The 20,786-nt window shown below is 41.6% G+C and overlaps 1 protein-coding gene across 5 annotated transcripts in view; it reads right to left on the reverse strand.

Moving 5' to 3' along the window:
• The window catches only part of MEF2A (myocyte enhancer factor 2A), an 80,485-nt gene that overhangs the window by 49,249 nt on the left and 10,450 nt on the right, over positions 1 to 20,786 (reverse strand). The window contains exon 1 of one of the 5 annotated variants that reach the window (XM_039389116.1): positions 8,933 to 9,038. The exons of the other annotated variants lie outside the window; for them this stretch is intronic. The gene's annotated coding sequence lies outside the window, so the exon portion shown is untranslated. Of the gene's footprint in view, positions 1 to 8,932; positions 9,039 to 20,786 lie in introns of those variants that run through there. 5 annotated transcript variants of the gene reach the window in all.

A 20,786-nucleotide genomic window follows, 5' to 3' on the forward strand; every position in this document is an offset into this window, starting at 1 on the left:
TTTCAAAGCTAAGAACTGAAGCACAAGTTTGGCTGAGCTCAGGGTAGAAAGGACCTTGACACTCTGCAAAATCAGAGAAAACTGCAGTAAAAAGGCACTTTTCCTGCTCAGAACATCCAAATGGGAAGTTACCCCCAGTGACAAAGGCATGTGACATTTAGAGCAATGACTTTTCCATTTTCCAATCCTTGGTCAGAGTTGCAGCTTATTTTCTATCCTGACTGGCAACAAACCTGTGTGAGAAGATACAGGACTGTGCCCACTACATGCTTACACCAAAAATGTAACTAGCAAAAGTTTTAACCAGGCAATGCTTAATTCACAAAGCCATTTAATCTAAATTATCAACAAACTTTTACCCAAATAAAGGAAAACTTGCAGACAAAGATCCACACACAATGTTTTCTGAAAGTAAACGTGGAACTAGCATGAAATAACCTTGATGAAGGCAAAGTTCTACCTCCTTAAGTGACAGAATCCAATTCCAGCCACCAGAGCTGCTTTGCTTTACTTACCTGGGCACACAAAAGCAAAAATTATTTTATTCTGAAGAAGGATTTCAGGCATCTATGAAACAACACTTTAAGCAGAGAAAAGGGAAAAAACCCCATGTGCTTCATGATGAGCTTCCCACAGAAAATAATGTCAGCTAGCAATAACAGCAAGAAAAATTGCATTTGTAGCTGCCCAAGTAAAAGCCTCTGTTATTGTTTAAAAGTAAACTATTCCAAATTTTCTGGATTTATTCCCTTCCCCAGCACATGTGAAAACACCCCACTAATTGTTGACAGACAGCAGAGCCACACACAGAAATACACCCTCCCAACGGCACAGCTGCAGAAATTCAGATGAGTTCACTGCCAGGTTTGCTGACGGTTCCATAAAGCTGAGAGAGATGTAACTTTAAAGCAAGGAAACTGTATTTGACCTATTTAAAAAGCTTCCTTCAAGGGTTCAGTGGAAACAAATTATATCTGTGCAAAGCTGCACAAGGTCTGGAAGCCTCCTGGCAGAACAGGTTAGGGGAAAAACTGTGTCAGAATTCTGCTCCTTCCATTTATTTTCCTTTTCTTTCCCTCTGACTCGTTGTTTTCTTGAAACTTCCCTTTCCCTGGGTGGTTACAGGTTCATGTGACAGTCCCTGTCTCCTCACAGCTCATTTACTGCAATGCACACAAAGAAATGAGTGTCCTGACGTCAGAGCATTTGCATGGAAACACAGATCTGCAGGGATGCATCTCCCCCTGCTCAGCCCTGGGTATGGTGCTAAACAGCAGATCATTTTTCTTACAGCAAGATTAATAGGTCTTTTTTTAGGCTTAGAGGAGCCTGTGCAGATGGATTTGTAGATTTGGCCCCTAAGCATGAACTGATGGGCACCCAAATCATGGCTGGACCGGACACTCGCTGGTTACTCCAACACTTTCCACATTTATGTTGCCAGAACATAAATATTCCCATTCAGAGCAACACGGAGATGAGGTCCAGCCCACGTGGTGACTGCTGGACACTAACAGAGTACCTCATTTTCCTGTAGTACCTGCAAACATGTCCCTGTCCCTCAGCCCTGCCCACAGCACTGAGTAAAAACAGGTAGAAAAAACCTGGAGTCAAATAATGTCTTCACCGAAATAATTAATGCAGTGGTTAATGGTTTCATGGAGCAAGGTCAAACCCCATTCTCAGACTTCACCTCATTATCCAGAAGTGAGAGATGAGCACATTTTCTTTTTCAGAACCTCAAAGAGAATGCAAACCCAGATGAACTATACAAGTCCAGACACCTTTTTTTCCTAAACCCCAAACTAATGACACCAAATACATTCACTCAGATTTGACACATGCTGAGAGCCATGGGATGTTATCACTGCACATTCCACCAGCCCTGCTCCAGAAATCAGTGCCACCACTTGGAGCTGGATTTGAAAATAAGGATTTCCAGCAAAGGGGCTTTGGGTATTTTATGTCTGCACTGAGCAGAGACCACACTCAGACCCTGGCTGGGTTTTTGCAGAGGTGTGCAAAAAACAGTCATGAAAATGTTTCCTACAGCCACATTTCCATGGCCCTGTCACCACACTTTGCTCTAAGGAATGTCAGGTCTAACTGTAAAACAATCCCACACAGCCACCCTTTCAAAACAAGGGGACACGTTGTCATTTCTCTCTCCCTTCTTGCTGCACCACAATCTGAGGAAATAAATCCTTTTTCCATCCTCAGTTTAGAAGCCATTCTTCTCCACTCAGGCAGAGCCTCAGTAAATGAGAGTGGCCTCACAGCTCCAAGGTCCTCCTCACCCAGTGATACACAAGCATTGTTATAAAACAATAATACAACCCTCGGCCAAAAGAACTTTTTCTTTTTTTTTTTTTTTTTTTAAAGTGGGACAACGTAAAAAACAGGAAGCCATAAACAATTCTTTATTGATATTCTGGTTTTACGCATCATAAAACACTTGTTTCTTTCAGCTGGGAAGAACGAGGCACATCTCTGGTACCAGACAATTTAAATAAACTGTACTTCTGAGATTTGTGGAGTTTTGCAACCAAACATGGTCCTCAGCTTCCACACTAACAGCAAATCTGTTTTGGAGCTTCTGGTTTCTAAGTTACACAGCTTTTCAAATGAAGTTTTGAAAGCATAATAGAAAAAACAATCATGAAGTATTTTTGAGGCATATTGTCTTACTGAAGAACTGCACCTTCCAAGTGCCATTTAGATCTATTGTTGCTCAAAAGGCCTTTTCTGATATTCTCTTCCATGCAGCGAGTCCTGCCTAAGATGAAGAGCAATGACTGTATTTTCTTGCAAACAGAACCACACAAATCTGAGCTGCAAGAAAGAATGGATTAAAATTCAAGTGCCTGCTTCAAAAACGAGTTTTATTACTCCTAGAATACACATTTTTTTTTAAAGATACATTTTCCTGAGCTGACAGACCAGTTTTCAAGAGCTATCAGCATTACCTGTGACAGCACAGGCACTCCTGGATAACATGACTGAAGTGGCCTTGTCCAGGATCAGGGACAGCCAAGAATCCTGCTCCAGTTATTTTCAATTAAATGGGTTAAGATTTCAATAATACTCAAACCTCAAACTATGAACTTTTTCTTGTCCTACTGCTGAAGTCCAAAAAATATGTATCATGTTATTCTGAGTATTTTTAATTTATACTCTCCAGAAACAAAACAGCCATTGTTAAGCTATCTGTAAAAAATCATACATCTTGATTCTGTATTTTCAAGTGACATTAAATTCTATTTCAGTATTCCCATCCATAAATGTGGTTCTGGTATTTTCTACAATAATTTATCTTTGCATTCTCAAAAACGCGTTAGAAAGTAAGATCTGGGAACTGCTGAGCCAACAGTGGGGAAAAACCACAGAAAGAGAACTAAACTTTCAATACTGGATTAAAATCCAATTTTAGATACAAGCAGAATGTAAATTATTAAGTAATCACAAGAATTCTGTTGCCAGACTTCTACAAACAGATTAAGAAAATAACTGCATGACTGAATAGCTGTCTGGAAAACATGCTCCAGAGAGTTTCTCAAGAAACTTGTTCCTAATTTGTCATGTAATTTGTTGAAAGAAGTGACTTTTCCATGGGATACAAAAATAGCCACAAACAAAGATGATTTGGGACACTGTTAACAAAACAAACCCCAGCATTAAAAAGCTGTGGCCAAAAAGCCTCATTTCCTAGTGAATGAACCACAGCCTTTACAACTCTGTCAGTTTGATCACAGCTTTTAACCAGATAAACCCCTTTTTTTTTTCTTCCATTTACAGCTCTTGGAAAATTAGTGCTATTAAAAATCAGATACAGAAATTTACACTGCAGTTTAGATACCACTGCTCCCTAACAAAGCAGAAGGGCATTGGGAGGTATTTAATTTGTTTAGAATTCATTAGGTGTTTCAGAATCTTCACCATGAGGAGCTCAAAGTGCCACTGAAGGAACTGAAATCCGGGTTTTAAACCCGGAGCCATTTGTGCAGCACCAGCCACAGAAGGAAGGGTTCTTTCCTGAAGCAAAATGTACACATCAAATCCATTAAATGTATTTTTGAGATCAAAAGGCATTTGCCTGGACGTTATCAGGAACCTGTAATGGCAGAGGAACTCGGCTCCCAGGTGGCCAAAAAATGGCACAGAGCCACTTGTGTTGTCCCAACTCCTTTCTGCCCAAACAAAGGGAGTCACCAGCTGTGCCTCCCAAAACGCTGATAAGAACGTGTCCACCGGAGATGGCTTTAAATTATCCATCATTGCACCCACAACAACGAGCTGCCACAGGAGAGCTCTCCTTTGTCACGGGAGACAAAACCCTGCGAAATTCATTTCTTCTGTTAATCCTGGGGTGGGGATCACCAAAACCTCGCTGCTGTTCTCAGCAGGGAAATTCATTTCCTTTCTTTAAAGCCACTCCAAGGACTCCAAGAGTGAGAACAGACACCTTCACATGCTCTGGTGATGAACTCAACAACAAGCACCTCACAGTGTCATCAATTCAAAGGCTCATCTTCATGTTTTTCTCCATCTCACAGTAAGAGAATAAATAAAATGCATTTACTGTGTAGGACTGTGCAGTTTCCTATTCGTGTGTTTACCAACCAGAATGGAACTTTCTTCTGGTTTTGCAACATCTTAACACTTCATTAATCTTCAGGCTCACTGATGCATCTGCAGATAACACCTAAAACGTGTTTCATACCCGTTAAGTCACGGCTTTAAGGAAAACTATCATTGGGAAATCTACTTCCACAAGTCTTCCTATTTCATCAGTTGCCACAGTGACACTGCAGCTTTAATTACAGCTGCCTCGGCTCGGGACTTCTCCCACCTCCACGTGAGTCTATCACCAGATCAGAGAACACAGATAATCTTATTTTGCATAGCAACAGCGTTTGGCAGGGGCGCAGCTCGTTATCTCCGGGTTCTCGCAATCCCCCAACCCCTCTCCCACATCGCCTTTATCTCGCCGGGGATCGGCAGAGCTCAGGAGCACTCGCGGTCCCCAGCCCCGCTCGCTCTGCAGGGACAGGACACGTTTGCACAGCTCAGTTCCGAAGTCCTGACTTCATCTGCTCAGATTGCTCTGAAATTCGAGACAAGCTGCTTCACGTGGGGGTTTTTTGGATGTGTGGTGACTCATCGTTTTCATCATTTTACAGATAATTCAATTTAAAGTTTTGCTCTGATTTTTTTTTTAATACAGTGGGAGCAGCACTTTAAACATCAGCAGCAAAATGTCAAAGTAAACTTAACCCAGGTTCCTGAATTCAGGATCCAGACCTTAATTCAGGATTAAGCCTTAATCCAGATTCCATTTCTACATGGACATCCTCATCCATAAGGAGCACTGTCCTTCTTTTTGTCTCTAAGAACATGATTTCAGTAGATTATCTTTTCAGAGGAGTCCTAAAGTTTTTCCTGTGTGCTTTTCTGGGCAGATACTTATTTTATAATAATTTAGAACTTCAACAAATAACCTAAATACAAAGAACTGAACATTCATAAACCAAAACTAGACAAAAATATCCCTTTCTATATCAGCTCTGATTTACCATAACCCCATATCACAGCCACATTATCTTGCAAAAAACCCCAAAAACCTGAAAGCAACACCAGGAAAACACAAATACAGTGTACAACTTTTACACATGGTCCAAAATTAAACGAGGTGCCAACGGAGATAAATCAAACACCATCCTGACATAAGACTTAGGTTTACAAAAATCAAGACAAGCAGAAAAAAATATTCAGAACACAGCACATGCTGCGGGGCAACATTAGGAGATTTATTACCCTTATCCCTCAAATACTCTCTTTAAAATTGCATTCAAATTTTGCAGGCTCACTTCAGTTTCCTTGTAGCAAATGCCAACCAAACAACTCTCCAGTCTGGTAAAACAGTGTCTGTTCTCAGGGTATTAGAACTGACTGGTGTGGGACTAGCAGAGTTCCCAAGGCCAGAGTAGAAACTCGAGCAGATTTCTCCTTAGGAAAGATGTATAGAAAAGGAATTTTTTTTTTAGCCTCTGTTTTTCAGTTTCTCCTAATGGGAAAAAACCCCCACAGAATATAAATTATGAGGGAATCTTATTTAACACGGAGTTCACCTAATGTAGAAAGCTTGGTACTTCAGCAAACTGATTTTTCTGATGTGGAGCAGGAGTTCTACAATTCCATGAAGTTCTGAACACTTATAGTGACTACACTTATAGAAATTATTCCTTACTTTTTTACAAAGAGTCCACTGCCTCCAAAGTACAAACTGCTGAGGTAATGCAGGACAGCAACCTCAGCACATGTTCCTGAGCAAACACGTCCAGCTGAGCTCAGGAACGGGATGGGACACAAAGGCAGCCACAGCTTTCTGGGCTTATAGCTCGTCCTACAGAGTGTCCTCAAGTCAGGCTGCCAACCCAACAATGCCAGATTTTAGGGAAGTTCTCAGCAGGGGACAAGTGTGAGGAGATGAGAGAATGGAAAACTGAAGGATTATAAACAAGATTCTTCCTCGTGCACTTGAGCCCTCACATGAAGGGGTTTGGCTTCCAAGTTTGGCCTCAGCAGTGGCTCTGTGAGGCAGAGCATCCTGTGCTCCTGTTCACACTTGGGAAACCTCTTCCCAAGGTTTTGCTCACCCTCACTTATCTGCTTCTTCCTGATCCTCCAGATCAGCTTTCCTCCTGCCCTGCACAACCCGCAGGCTCCAACATTCTTGCCCAACTCCCATTTGTGGTTTTTCTGTTTGGGTTTTCTTTACCTGCTGTGACAGATTCTCTCCACACCATTTCTCCTCCTTACCAAATACACATTTGCAGTATTCCAGAGGATTCCACAGAATACAGGCACCACCACCCCCCTTTTAAAAGGAGCAGGGCAAGAAAATTGAGAAAAACAAAAAAGATATCACACATCAAAGAATCTATAAGAAGCTTTAAATCACTGAACAATTATCCAGAAAGCTTTCTTGATAATTTATTCCACGTCTGATTAAATGACAGCACGCAGTCATATTGTTGAAGTGCAACAATTATAAACCAGACAGACACGACAACATAATGCTTCAAACATTATGTTTTTTTGCAAGGCTCACAAAGACACTCAGCAAACCAGAAAGACGCCCACGTGTTTCTAACCAAGATCACTGGCAAGTTTCTCTCTCTGGGGCTGCCACAGCCTTTGTGCAGAGCTCAATCTCTGCTGTTAAACTCAGATACACCACCAGTTCAAACTTCTAAGTAATTTTTTTTTTAAACTATACTGTATTTGTAAGATATTAAAACCAAATTTCAATGGGTTACTCCCTTCCCTGAATCCTTTGAAGCAAATAATCCTGTTATATTTAAGTAAAATAAACTCCCATTACTGTTGGTGGGGGAGCCACAGCAGAGCCAAGGGCAGATCCTCTCCAGACATCCATGGAGAGAGTTTCTAAATAATCCAAAGGTTTCAGAACCCAAGGCAGACAAAGTAGCAAATAATAAAATGATGTACAAGTGAGATTAAGCCACTCAGCTACATCTCAGCTGTGATATATTGAAAAGCTGGATGTATTACCCAGGCAGAGCTCAGGCAACACCAATGGGCTGGGGAAGATGGTGCTGAGCAGAGCTCGTGTCTGACTCCCACCAGCTCTCCAGTGGCAGCTGCCACTTTTAAAAGCAAACTGGGGGGAAATTCCTTATGATCCAAAACATTTTATTGGTCCAGGTACCTCATAACCCTCCTCTCAACAGTGTTACTGCCCTCCATTTGGACATCTATACTCTTAAAATCAGTCACAAGCTAAGACTGTCCAAACTGAGTACAGGGCAGGCCATTAACACCAGAAGTTTAGTACATTAATATAAATACCCCAACACTTAAACTTAGTGTGGTAAATTGAATTTTTACTAAGAAAAGAAGTGAGAATATTATTCAGAATGTTTTCTACTCCTGCATATAAATCATCTTCTTTTTTGGCAGGTGATGTCTGGGCATTCACATGTCATTAACATTAACCCAGCCACTTGGATTCTCTTGCAAAAATGTCACCTAAACTACACTGACAACAGCACATTGACTTCTTCAGGTAAGAACTGGAATCTCAATAGACACCTAATTCTAAAAGTTAACTTTTGAAACTATTTTTTCCTTAGCAGTGGCAAGAAAAGAGCAGGTACAGTTAACGTGGTTTAGTTGGTAAGTGGAAATTCAGGTTGCTACAGTAACTCTATTACTTGCCATACCTGCAAGACAGAGCAAATGATAAGAGCTAATTGTTTCACCTTTCTTGCAGATTGCTGTAAATAGAAAATGAAGTTGTTTGACCCTAAGTAACATCACTGCTTCACAGCAAAGTACATGATTCAAGTGGTGGAGAGCAAGATGTATCAAAATATCTCATTTAACAGCTTCTGGAGTGAAAGACTCCAGGACTATAAATAGAAGAGAGCATTCTCATCCATTTGTTCCCATTATTGTATGACAAACAGGAATCCTCAAACCTTCAAAAACATCTCAATTTCTCTTCCTGTCAACAAACCCTGACAAACAGGTTACATGAGCAGAGACACCAAGAAGGTCTGAGGGAGAAGAGGCAGCTGAGAGCAGTTAAAGTGAAGGCCCAAAGAAACTTGAACCAAGGTCCCAGGCAAGAACCAGTCAGTGACCCACACACCAACACACAAAGCCCCTCTGGTAAACTCCTGCACAAATAAAGCACTGCATCACTGAGCAGCCCAACGAGAGCAAGGAATACTGAGAAAAGCAAGATATTGCACAAGTTGGATCTTAATGTATTTGAAGGGCAGCTGGCCTAGTTTCAATTGCATTAAGTAGCCAAGAATCTGAAGCAGAAGCCCAGACAGGCTCAGATCATTGTAGACTTCCCCTCCTGAAAATCTCTTACATTTAAACAAGTATATTGGTTTACCTTTGACATGAAACATTAGATGCAAACTGGAGCTGTTTGAAAGTGCAAGGGAACATCTTCATCTTCTCTACTGAGTCAGCCAAGGACTATCTGATGCCACGACTGCCTAGACCTGACAATAACCAGGATCCATCAGGAATCAGACACTACAAATACAGCTGCCCATCCAGACCTGCAATTATGCATTAAAAATGGGGAAAAAAAAAAAAGAAAAAGAAAGGAGAAATAATTATCCTCACTATCAAAGAAACTGCCAGAAATACAAAGAAGCAGCCCTGAAACTGCCTCAGAAGAGAAGGCTGCATGATCTCCTGCACTGTTCCATGGTCAGAGTGGACATCTCAGCATTTAATTATTGCATCAGTGATTGAAACCTGCTCAGAAAATTACACAGAACAGTGCCTATTTCGCACACACTGCTGGATCCCTTCCACCCATGCTGTCATCTGCCTCATCTCTGACAAAAACCCAGCTGAGAGCCCCAGGAACCACATCTGAGCAAAGCAAACACACGGCAGTCAGCTGTGAATGACTCCTTGAAGGTATATTTTGCACAGAGCAGTTGCATCCTTCCATAAAACCTGGATACTGCCCCTAACCCAGGGAGATGAAGGTGTGCAATGTGTAAGTTCAGACACCTCAGTCAACCCTTCAGCTTGGAGGTGAGTGGTTAAAACCAGTGTTAAACTCCCTCATGTGAAGTGATAGACTTATTTAGACATAGCAATTATTTTCTCTATCTAACGGTATCACTTGAGAACAAGAGCAAGAATCTGCAGCCTTTCCCATTCCTTTCTGGTATGGCAATAAATAAAGCATTCTGTCTTCCTGAAAAAAAACCCTATGTACTTAATTCCCTAAGAAAAACACCACTGATACATTAGATATTAAATACATTCCTGAAAGTGGATTCTGCACACCAGGATCAGATGCTAACAACTATTTTACATGACCTCATTTTATTCATTCTAGGTAAATAACCTATGAACATGATCATATGGAGTTGCATGAACCAAACTGGCACACAGTTCATACACAGCCCTCAGGAACCTGCTGAGAAGCATTCCTGCACCTGCAAGAAATCCTAACTCCTCTTAGAAACCTTCATTGTTGGGCACTCTGGGCCTTCAGGACATGAAAGCCTTTCCCTGCTGACTGGAGGCCCTGCAGCAGCTGAAGCAATAAATATTGACAGGGAGCTGGCAAACAGCACATCCCTGAGCTCCAGCTCCGATTTCACCTCATCAGCACAGGCACGGCCTGCAAGGGGCAGCAGAACCAGGCCTGTTCATCTCTAATATTACTGCTTTTGCCTGCACTGGAGGTGTGTTTTCCCCTCAAACACACCTTTGAACACTCCTGCTTTTCTAGACCACCCTGAAAATTTGAATTATCTATTAAACTGCATTGCAACACAGGTGTAAATTAACACAGCTCCACAAATCACGCTGCAAGAGGCTTTCAGCATCCAGTTCCGTCCTGCCAGGCTCTTACAGGATGCTCTGCAAGTCTTGCACATGAGGCCACACGTTGCTTAATAAAGACTAAGCAGTCAGAGCAAACACTGCAACAGCTGGATGCCAAAATATGAGATACTCCTGGCAGCACAGAAGAAATGGAAGCAAGAATTAGTGAACTGGATTTTAATTAAGAAACTCGATTGATGATTTGAATTCTACTTCTCTCAGTTCTAATCTCCTCTGCTCTGAGGTAGGATCCAGAAGCTGTAAGGAAATGCATTCAGACGTGTTTAAGGAAAACTGAAAACAAAATATTAAGACTACAAAGCTCTGTCTTCCCACTGGGAGAAACGGAACTTTCCAGCAATTCCCTCTGCATCCAGATGAACTAGTTGATTTTTTAGCAGACTCCATCCTGCTGCCAAGTCAACAGATTTTTAAACTAAGATTTGAAACAAAGACTTCTTAGTGTAACCGGGAATACTGAGCACTGAGTTGGACCTCGCTGTCAAAACTTCAGCTCGTGGTTTCCTCCGGAGCTCGCACATTTTCACCCGGCACAGACACACCTATGATTATGGGCTATGTTTAGATTTGTAAGAATTCCCCAACATCCAGTGTCATCATTTTCTCGGGCACTCAGCTCCGCCGGGGGCGGGGTGGGGACACGCTCCGCACTGTAAACACTCCTGCTTTCAAAGGAAGATCGGGATCAAAACAAGCTCACCCTGTACTTCGAGCATGTTACATCAACCCCACACTTGTGGGGATTCTTCCCTCGAGCTTCGGGTGGATTTCCTTCCTCTTTGTCTGCCACTGAATGGGCTTCATTCTGATGATAATATCTGATTGACAACCTCAGAATCCTTCAGGGGTGGCAGCCGCTCCCCTTTGAATGCAGCACTTGCTTAAACACAAACCCCTTAATATTGCGCATCACAAACAGCACTACACAAAATTTTAAGGCCCCCACAACTGCAGAGTTCAGTCAGAGATGCACGAGCCGGCTCTATGCACAGGAACAAGCATCACCAAGCTTTGGTTTAAACACAGCAAACCAAGATTTCTGCTCTCACACCCGAATGCTGCCAGGCCAGTCCGTTTGCCGGGCCCTGCAAAGGCAGATTTACTCCATCCAGTGAATCCTGATTCAAAACCTCATTGCAGTCAACTGGGTGCCCTTGCCTAACTCTTTCAGTAGGTGGAACTGAAGCCAAAATATTCCTGAGCAGGACGGCAATATTCCCTAAAATCTTCCCATATGGAGGTGTGATGCTCTCAAGTCTCACTGTTCTTTTTTGAATGAGTTCCTTCAGTGAAGTGCCCACCCCACACAGCTGGAAGAAGAGCATTAAAGGGAAGAGCAAGTCCCCAAAAGCAGAGGAAAGAGTGTGACAGAGGACAGCAGCAGGAAGAGTTAACAATAAGTTTATCCGTAGGGAGTTTTATCTGTGACATTTTATCCAATTTGATGCCACACAGTGTAGAACAAAGACACAGACCTGGCTTTTTAAATTTAGTAGATTAAAACAGACACTAAAAAGAAACTGGTTCTCATTCACTTTGGAGGATTTCACCTTAAGGGAAGGTCTTTCAAGGATGCACATGGGATTCTTTGGCCTTCTGAAAGGGAAATCAATTAAGCACAAGACTCGGTTCTTGCAACAAAAATTTCCTTAGAAGAGCCATAAGGAAAAGAAAGGTAACTCTTGAAGCTGGAATTAATAAATAGTTGCCAATAGCACTGACAAACCCACTACAAACAGGTTGCAGCTTTTCCTAGAGCTCTGGGTTTCCACTGGTGGTTCTGCAGTGTCTCAGATCCAGCCCTGCTATGGAAAAACAAAATGGAAATTCTAAATGGAACTTGTTGTTTTCCCGTGTTACTAATTCAGGAGCTTGGGCAAGAGGATTATTGATATTTTGAAACACTCGAAATGACCAACCACAGCTCCCAACACAACTGCCCTGTGCAGGTCCAGGAAAAGGCAGCTGTGCTGAGGTACAGAGCTCTGAGCACACCACACTGTCATGCCTTATGGAATAAAATTCACTTCTCTTATGTTATTTTAACGCTGCCTTACTATGTGTGTCCTTCAAGTACTCCAAAGAAAATTCACTGGGCTGTCCTGCAATTTTTCTGCAAGTGCAGCATCTCCCAAAATCACAGAACTCGATGGGAAGTATCTTCCATGTTTGAAGGAGCTCAGTGGTCCATGACAGTGTATCCAGAAAAATACTATCAAATCTCAAAATCCAACAACCCATTCTCCAGAAGGAAATGCCTACACAGACTTCCCAACAGGAAGAGGTGGGAAAAGCTCCCAGCTGGAAGATGCACAAGTCCCCATGACAGCTGGGGGAAGGTGGAACCCTCAGTTCCTCTCCTTCAGCCAAGACTCACTGGAACAACCTGTGACCACCCCTGGGAAAGAAGGGAACTGCCAAAGCATCCAGAACCCTCTGGAATCTTCAAGCTTATGGAATGCAGCCTTAGTCTAAGTAAATCCCCCAGCACTGGGCTGTTAGAAACACCATATTCAGCATTAAAGCTGCATCTGGAGCTCAGGTCCAACCCAGGACGTTTTTCCTCGTCTGGACCCACGGCTGTGCAAGAACCACCATGGAAAATGGGATCTTGCAACTAACAGGAGATGAGCCAAGTCATCCCACTCCTGCTCTGCACAAGACATCAAAAAAAACCCTTGCAATGTAAACCAACATCACACTTTCTGTGGAGAAAATATTAAACTTTATTAAGATTTTGCATAAGCGAGATTATATTCCATTAAAGAGATTATCCACTTTTTAATGTTGTCTTGGGAGAAGACTTATGTGTGGCACTTTTCCCTGCTTATCAGCTCCCAAATGGTGTCCCATTAAATCTGCAGAAGGCATGGAGCTGACACTTTAGCTTTTAAGCATAGATGATACCAAGAAATTCTGACAACATAACAGCACTGCCAAAAACTCACATTTGTGGCTTTTCTTAAAGAAGAAGTACCTGAGCATCAGATGGCTATTTCCAGATTTCATTTAAACTTTAATCTTTAGTCATCGTGGCAGCAGAAAACTGAACCAGAACAGCCAAAAAAAAAAAAAAAGACAAGAAAAACCAAACAAATAAAACACTAAAAAAATTACGGTGGATTAAAAAATCCAATTCCTTTTGAATCGTGTCTCTCTTACACTGATCTGTGGAGACAGTGCTGCAGCATTCTGAATTTTGAGTCGGTTACATCTCAGTTACAAACTGAATCTCTTCAAATAGTTTGATAACATTTGATTTGACCAACAGAACTCTGAAAACGTTCAGAGAAACGTTAACTTCGGAGAGTTTCACTGTTTTATTCACTCGTGGTTACCAGACACATGCATGCTAAATATATTCCACGCTGCCATGGCAGCAGGTCAGTTCTGCACAAGCTGCTTGTATTAAATTTCTCCTATAAGTGACATTAGAGTTCAGCTCTGCTACAGCAGAGAGAGGAAGAGGCTTCACATTCCAAACTACCATCTGAAGGGAGAACTATGCCAACACAGTCCTAAGTATGCCTGTGCCACTTTAACCCATTTACTATTTTAACACACACATGCAAGCCTTGCATTTGTGTTCTCTACATTATGAATTTTTAAGATCCAAACCTCCGAAGCGAACGGCTCTGCCGCGCTCTCTTGCTATGAAAATGGAAGGAAAAGGTCACAGAATTGTGGTCTGTAATATGTGACATGCAAGACTGATGACATTCCAAGCAGTGTTATTAACTGGGGAGGATATTTGACTATATTTGATATCTTGTACTGGTTTATTGAACAGCCTGGCTACAGGGTAACTCCTAGAACACAGTTTAAATAAGCATCACTGCCTATTGTTCTAACAATCCCATAGCAGATGTTCTCCATAAAAGACAGTGACACATTAAAAAACCCCACACGTTGTCTCCACATATATTGACATATCTAGAAATACACACACTGGCATAGGAAAAGCACAAACAAATCTGAGTTGGCAAAATTAATGGAGCACATACTAAAAATATTTTATCTTCCTATGTCACACTACAAGAGAGGGCACACTCCAGAGAATCCCAGCCTAATGGGGGAAGGAAGGAAAACTCTCCTAAAAGCTGCCTCTGGACTAACACAGGGGGATGTTTCAGATCACGTGTTTCGTGGCTTCAGATTGGTGACCTGGAGAATAAAGATAAAAAGGGAAGAGACTTGATCACAGAGACCAAGAGAGACGAGAAAATTATCTGTATTCTGGTGGAAGAACACATATTAACCCTTTTCTTTGCCTAAGCATAGAGCAAAGGCCACCTCACACACTTCCCAGTAGGGGTGAAATCACAATCAGCTTCAGCACAAGGCTGGAGGTAAGGAAATCACACAGAGCTTGGGTAAATATTTTGGCAGAGAGCCCACATCGAAATCTCAGACTGCTGCTGCTCTGGTGCAACCACATGCACAGGGGCTACATTAAAGTTCTCATACACCTTCTTAAACTGCTGTTGCACCTTTGCTGCATCCCATAAGCTCACCCTGACACTGTTCCTCTTTAACTTCATGAGTTGGTTCATAAACCCCTGGTCCTTCCTTTCCACTGGCGGGGGACACCTGGAAACCAGAGCTACCAAGAGGTAACCAAGTTATCCACCACACAGATATGCCACAGGCACATCAAGAGAACAGAGAGAGGCAAAGTACAGATATACTTGAATTTTGAGATGATTCTTTACACTAGATCATTATTCCAAGTCATTCCTTAATTAGTCTGCAGAGCACACCAGCATTTATCAAATAATACAGTGACAGAAAGACACAGATTACCACATTTTTTCAAAAGACAATTATTCTAACATTTGTGATTTCAGTCATTCAAAGGTTAAGTACAAACCACAGAAAGTCAACAGTACAGTCCTGATATATTGACCAGGTTTCATTTTGACATCAGAACTTCTGCATCACGTTGGAGGCACAAAATCATGTCTGCTAGAGCAGAGTTTAATTTTTTTGCACCAAGCAGGAGACACACAGGATGTGTATTCACCCGGTGTCACACAGCAGCCCGTGACTGAGGTGCTCCATCCGGTCAAACATCACATGGCCCAAGTGCTCCCACAGACTGCCTGGAGCCCTCCCGGCCAATCTGGGCCATCTCTGCACTCCCAGGTTTCTGCCAGAGCTCCCTCCCCACCCCCGGGGGGAGCCACAAACTGCTGCAAGGAGCAAAGACAAAAACCCCTCCTCAAGAACCATCCTCACCTCTGCAGAGCTGTCACAAACCCCAATTATCACGTCCCAAACCTGGCAGTTGACTCGGTACTGCCGAGATATTTAAGCCGTCGTTCTTTATCTGCATCAGACCTGAAGCCATTTTTTCACTACATCTTATTTGAAGGTTTTTTTCCATATTGATGATTTAAGAGTTGCAAACCATTCTGACCTGCCATTAGCCAAGTCCCAGCACTGAAGAACATCAGAAGTCCCAGCACATTAGAAATACTCAATTAACAATTAGAAGTACTCAATAGTTAACACACACACCAGACTCCTTTTGCAAAGAGAACAAACAGAACTAAAACCAAGAGCTACACTGATAAAAAAAAAAACACAGAAAAGGAATGAAATAACTGAACCAATAAACTTCAATATGAAGACAAAACTAGGAAGGGGAATCCATAAACACAACTTGTCTCTGGAAAACATGTTTTTCACCTTCCTAAAGAACATGTTTCTGACTGCACCGTTCAAAAATGCAGCTTCCAAATTTTATCAACGCAGTAAAAACTAAGCAAACAGTGTTTGTACTGCAAGCAAATAATATTAAGGGGCTACAGAGAAAAGTTATAGTCTCACAGATCACACAAATGAGTCTGGAGTAAGCACAATAAATGCTCAAAGCATAAAAAAAACCCCACTGACCTTGGTGACGGGCTTGGAATTAAATTATCTGCAAATGTGACGTACTACAGGTTACTCTTATTTCAGAGGCAAACAAAACCCAGCAACAACAGAAATCAAAACCTCCCCAACACGATTATCAATGAAAGCTGAGCTGGCATAATGTAAAGTTATGCAGATGCTCTGACTTGTAGAGCAGAGAGTAATTGTTTTGTTTCTCCAAAAGTGTTGGTACAAAACGGGTCAGTTTTGGAGCATCTGCTTTTCAAGGCTCAGTGTGGAAAAAAAACAAACATAAAAACATGTTCATGCGACAAACCCAGCTGAGTGATCTGGAGCTTTATTTACGAGAGCATCAGAAGACAAACCAGAAATGGAAGGAAAGATATTAAGATAAGTAAAAAAAACTTGCTGAGAGTAGAATTCAGGAGACTTTCTCAGGAGAAAACCCACTTGCACTTGAGTAGATAAATCTGACAGAAATCTCACCATCTACCCACTAGGAAGTGAAATGAATGAAAGCTCAAAAAAATAGCAAAGGAAGACAAGAACTGGGTGTGGTAGAAATATTTGTTTACTTGCAACTACCTCAAAAAAAAATGATAAAGGATAAAACAGCTGGAGTCTGACACCTTCACTCCTGCAGCTCCTCACACCAACACTGTTTGCAGCACTTCAGCTCAGCCCAGGCACCTGTCAGGCCATTCCTCCTGCACACAGCACTGTCCTGCCCTGTCACACTGACAGAGAACAGCAGAGATTGTTCAACCACCCAGGCAGGCAGACAAAGATTAAGGCATTTGCACCAGGGTCAGCGAGGAATAAACTAACTCAAAGGCAAGGCACCAATCTTAAATTTCCTCAACAGCAAAACACTCAAAACAAGGCAAGGTCTGCCAATAAAAATAACATTTGCTGTTGAAGTAATGGATTAGCAGATAAGCCTGAGGCACAAAAGTTCTCCAGGTCACAATTTAATTTACTGGTATCAACTGGAGAACTGAAAACAAATGCAAAAATGCACCTGCACTAGAAAGTTATTTCTAATTTTTTACCTTCCATACTTGCAACCAGCAAGAGCTGATGGAATTACAAATTACAAATTACAACAGGCAGAAACTGCCACCATCACCATCCCACCATTATCACACCACACCACCTGTATCTGGGCAGTTCAGAGGCCTGTGTCACATGGACAGACTAAAATGAAATAAAATCATTGCCTCCCCAGCTTTCCTGATTTGTGGAAGGCCACACAAGCCAAAACTTTCCTCTCAGAACAGAGGCATCAATCTAAACCACAGACGAATTTCAGAACAGCCAGTTTTGCTGAAAGCCACAATCATTGTAGTCTAATCACTTAAATTAAACACATAAACAAGATTTCATTTTTTTTAAGGATGACTGATTTGAATTTGCCACATAAATCCACTTTTGAAGGCATTTCATGAAGCGACACGTGCTATATCAAAAAACGTTCTCACAACACACAAAAAGTGACCAAACCACATCTAATAAAGAAACAAATGGAAGAAGAATAAAAGCTGGTGGGGGCTGGCCTTTGTTTTACTGGAACACATCAAACAGTTTCAGTACTGCTCTGCTAAAGACACAAAGAAGAGCTGAGACAGGAATTCACAGCTCCAAACCACACGAGACCATGTGATGAGAAGAATCCACCTCGAAGTGCAGGTGCTCTGCCATCCACAGCTGGCTGCTGAGGAGTCACAACTGAACATATTAACCCAGTTCCCAAAGCCTTAACGATGACAAATATCACTCTGCAGACGTGCTCTCCATCAAGAAACAGGTCTGCCCCATTTAGGTGCCACAATTAAAGAGCATTTTGTGAAATGATAAAACCTGAAATGCTTTCTCTGTGTGGCTGCCTCACGTGTCCCTGACTGACACAGAGACATGAAACCAGTTTAAAGGTGCCCTGTATACATCTATCTACAGACATTTATCAAAAATGTATTTGTCTTACATTACCACTGATGTAAGAGGGGATCTGAAGAATTCCAGCTGAACAGACTCACACAGTGTTTTCCTCAATTTGGACTAACCCCCCAGAAGACAGATCTAATTAGTAATATTTTTCCCACCATATGCTGTTTCAAATCTTTCAAATGACAGTGTTAAGATAAGCCAAGAGGTTGCTGTACAGGAACTCTGAAGCCTGTACATAAGGTCTATAAGCTTGCACCAGACCTCAGCACACTGTACACACCTTCTGGATACACAGGTCTGAAGTTTGGGTAAAGAACCTTCTGGATTAGGAGATTTCATACATAAATTGCCTTAGACCAGCTAAACAGCACCAGAACTCAAAACACCTTTAAAACAAAACCTATATGGGAGTTATCTGCTCTCATCATCCCCACAATCCAGCGTCTCTAGATCCAGTGCATCTTCCCACGAGCAGAGTATGAACCCAGGGTAGTAAGGCTGACATCAGGAATTCCAGAGCAGCATCTCAACCCACTGGAGCACCCTGGAAATTGAGAGTGGCAGTGAAAGTGCAGATGTAAAGCTACATTCATCAGATTGAACAGTGAGACTTCAATATTTATTGTAGCTCTAAAAGAGGAATGTACAGATTGCAATGAATGACTGTGAACGTTCTCCAAACAATGACAATCCAATTAGGTATCACTCATTTAGACAGTTACATTAATTATGCTCAAATTGTCTCCTATTGCTAAAATAAAAGTTAAATAATTGAATTTTGTATGGGAATACGGCAGAGGAGAAGGAGACAAAGACTTGGATTAGAAAGTTGATGTAAATGCCAAAAGAGAAAAAGGCTGTTCCCTGCACACTCATTAGAACCCTTCAGCATTTTTTTGCCCAACATGGTTTTACATATTTTTTATTGTGCTTCAAAAGGTTTTGCTAAGACAACTTGTGTATTGACAACAGAGCCAAAGTGCTGTATTATAAAGAAGACAATAGCAAGATCTGACTAATGTGTATTAAAGAAAACACATTCACTGCCATGGGAACCCTGTCAGAATTTACCACTACTGCAAGTCATCCACAGGAAGCCTTTCTGTGCTAAACTTCCTCTCCTAATAATTTCCCCACTAATACTTCTTAGACATAAATATTAATATTAGAGCAGGGAACAAGCACACAGGCAATGTCAGCTTACAGCATTTTCATCTAAATAGGTCTAACAGACACCAGGAGACAGAGTAAGATCCCCACCACTCACGTCATCAACCCAGCCAAGGATTTCACTGGAACACTGACACTGATTCACTGCAAGCTCATTGTAGGCACAGTTAATGAATGTGGGAGAAACCAGGAAAAAAGAAAAGGGGGAAAAAAAACCCAACTACAGTCACAACACAAAGAACCAAGCGCTGCAAGAAATGTCACAAACCCAGTTGTAAGGTGACTTCATCTCATCTGGTCTGGAAGTCTCACCGGAATAATTCTGTTGTAACAAACTGAACTGTACTAAAATGTAACAGGAAGAGGCAAGTTCCACCTCCCAGTCTCAGTTATAGTGCAACTCTATCTGTATGAGTAAGAGCCCCAGCAATACCAGCAAAATAAAACTAAAGTTAAACATTAAACTACACGTGGGACTTGCCTGGTTACTGCCCAAGGCTCAAGGAATCTTGCAGTGTAGGCAAGACATTCACGTACAGTTAAAATTCCTTCTCTCACTTCCTGCACCCAGGTAGTCCATAAAATCCACCTGGAAGCAGAACTAAAAATTTCTCCTGGTAATGTTTGAACTGTCTTGCAGAGTCCAAATTAGTCCTTCAGTGAAGGTCTGCAAACTCAAACACTGCGTGACAAAACATGTCTTTCAAGGGGTTTTTTTGCAGGGTTTGAGAGATGAAAACACAGGACCTAAAAGCATCAACGTAGAAGTTTAATAAAACCCCAGAATGAGCAAAGCTATCAATCCAAAAATAGAACAAACTTTCCCTAAAAAGCATTTTACATGTTGAAATAAAAGAACATTTTACATGTTGAAATAAAAGAACTCCATTTTCTCCCTGAAGTCAGTAGCAGCCACTATCAGGATGCTCAGCATTAGCCACTGAGCTACTATTTCACCAAATAGCTAATTGCAAACAAAATGCTGAAATCCATTTTTAATCAACAAAAAGCATGGCAACTTAGCACATAATTTTAAGGTTTTCACGGACTTCAGAAAAAGAAGTGCTTTTCTACAAAAGTTCAAATAAAAAGACATCTTCCAGAAAATACAGACTAAATCACATTCCAAGCAACATCCTGGATGTATTGTATAGGGAGTTCCTTCCCCAGCACTGCAACAAAAGTATCCAGTTCTCTTCTTCATGATTGTAACAACCACAACAGCAACTGCAGCACAAGCTCTTCCAAGAATACACATTTGAAATGCAGAGTTACCCCTCAGAACTGACGTACCTACAACAATCTTGTTCATTAATATATGTCATTGTGTCCTTGTCCAAATTTGTATTTGTCTAAAGAAATGAAAAACA

The sequence above is a fragment of the Pipra filicauda genome, unplaced genomic scaffold (genome assembly GCF_003945595.2).
Source record: "Pipra filicauda isolate LSUMZ 115617 unplaced genomic scaffold, ASM394559v2 scaffold70_size2993248_pilon, whole genome shotgun sequence".
Classification (NCBI taxonomy): domain Eukaryota; kingdom Metazoa; phylum Chordata; class Aves; order Passeriformes; family Pipridae; genus Pipra; species Pipra filicauda.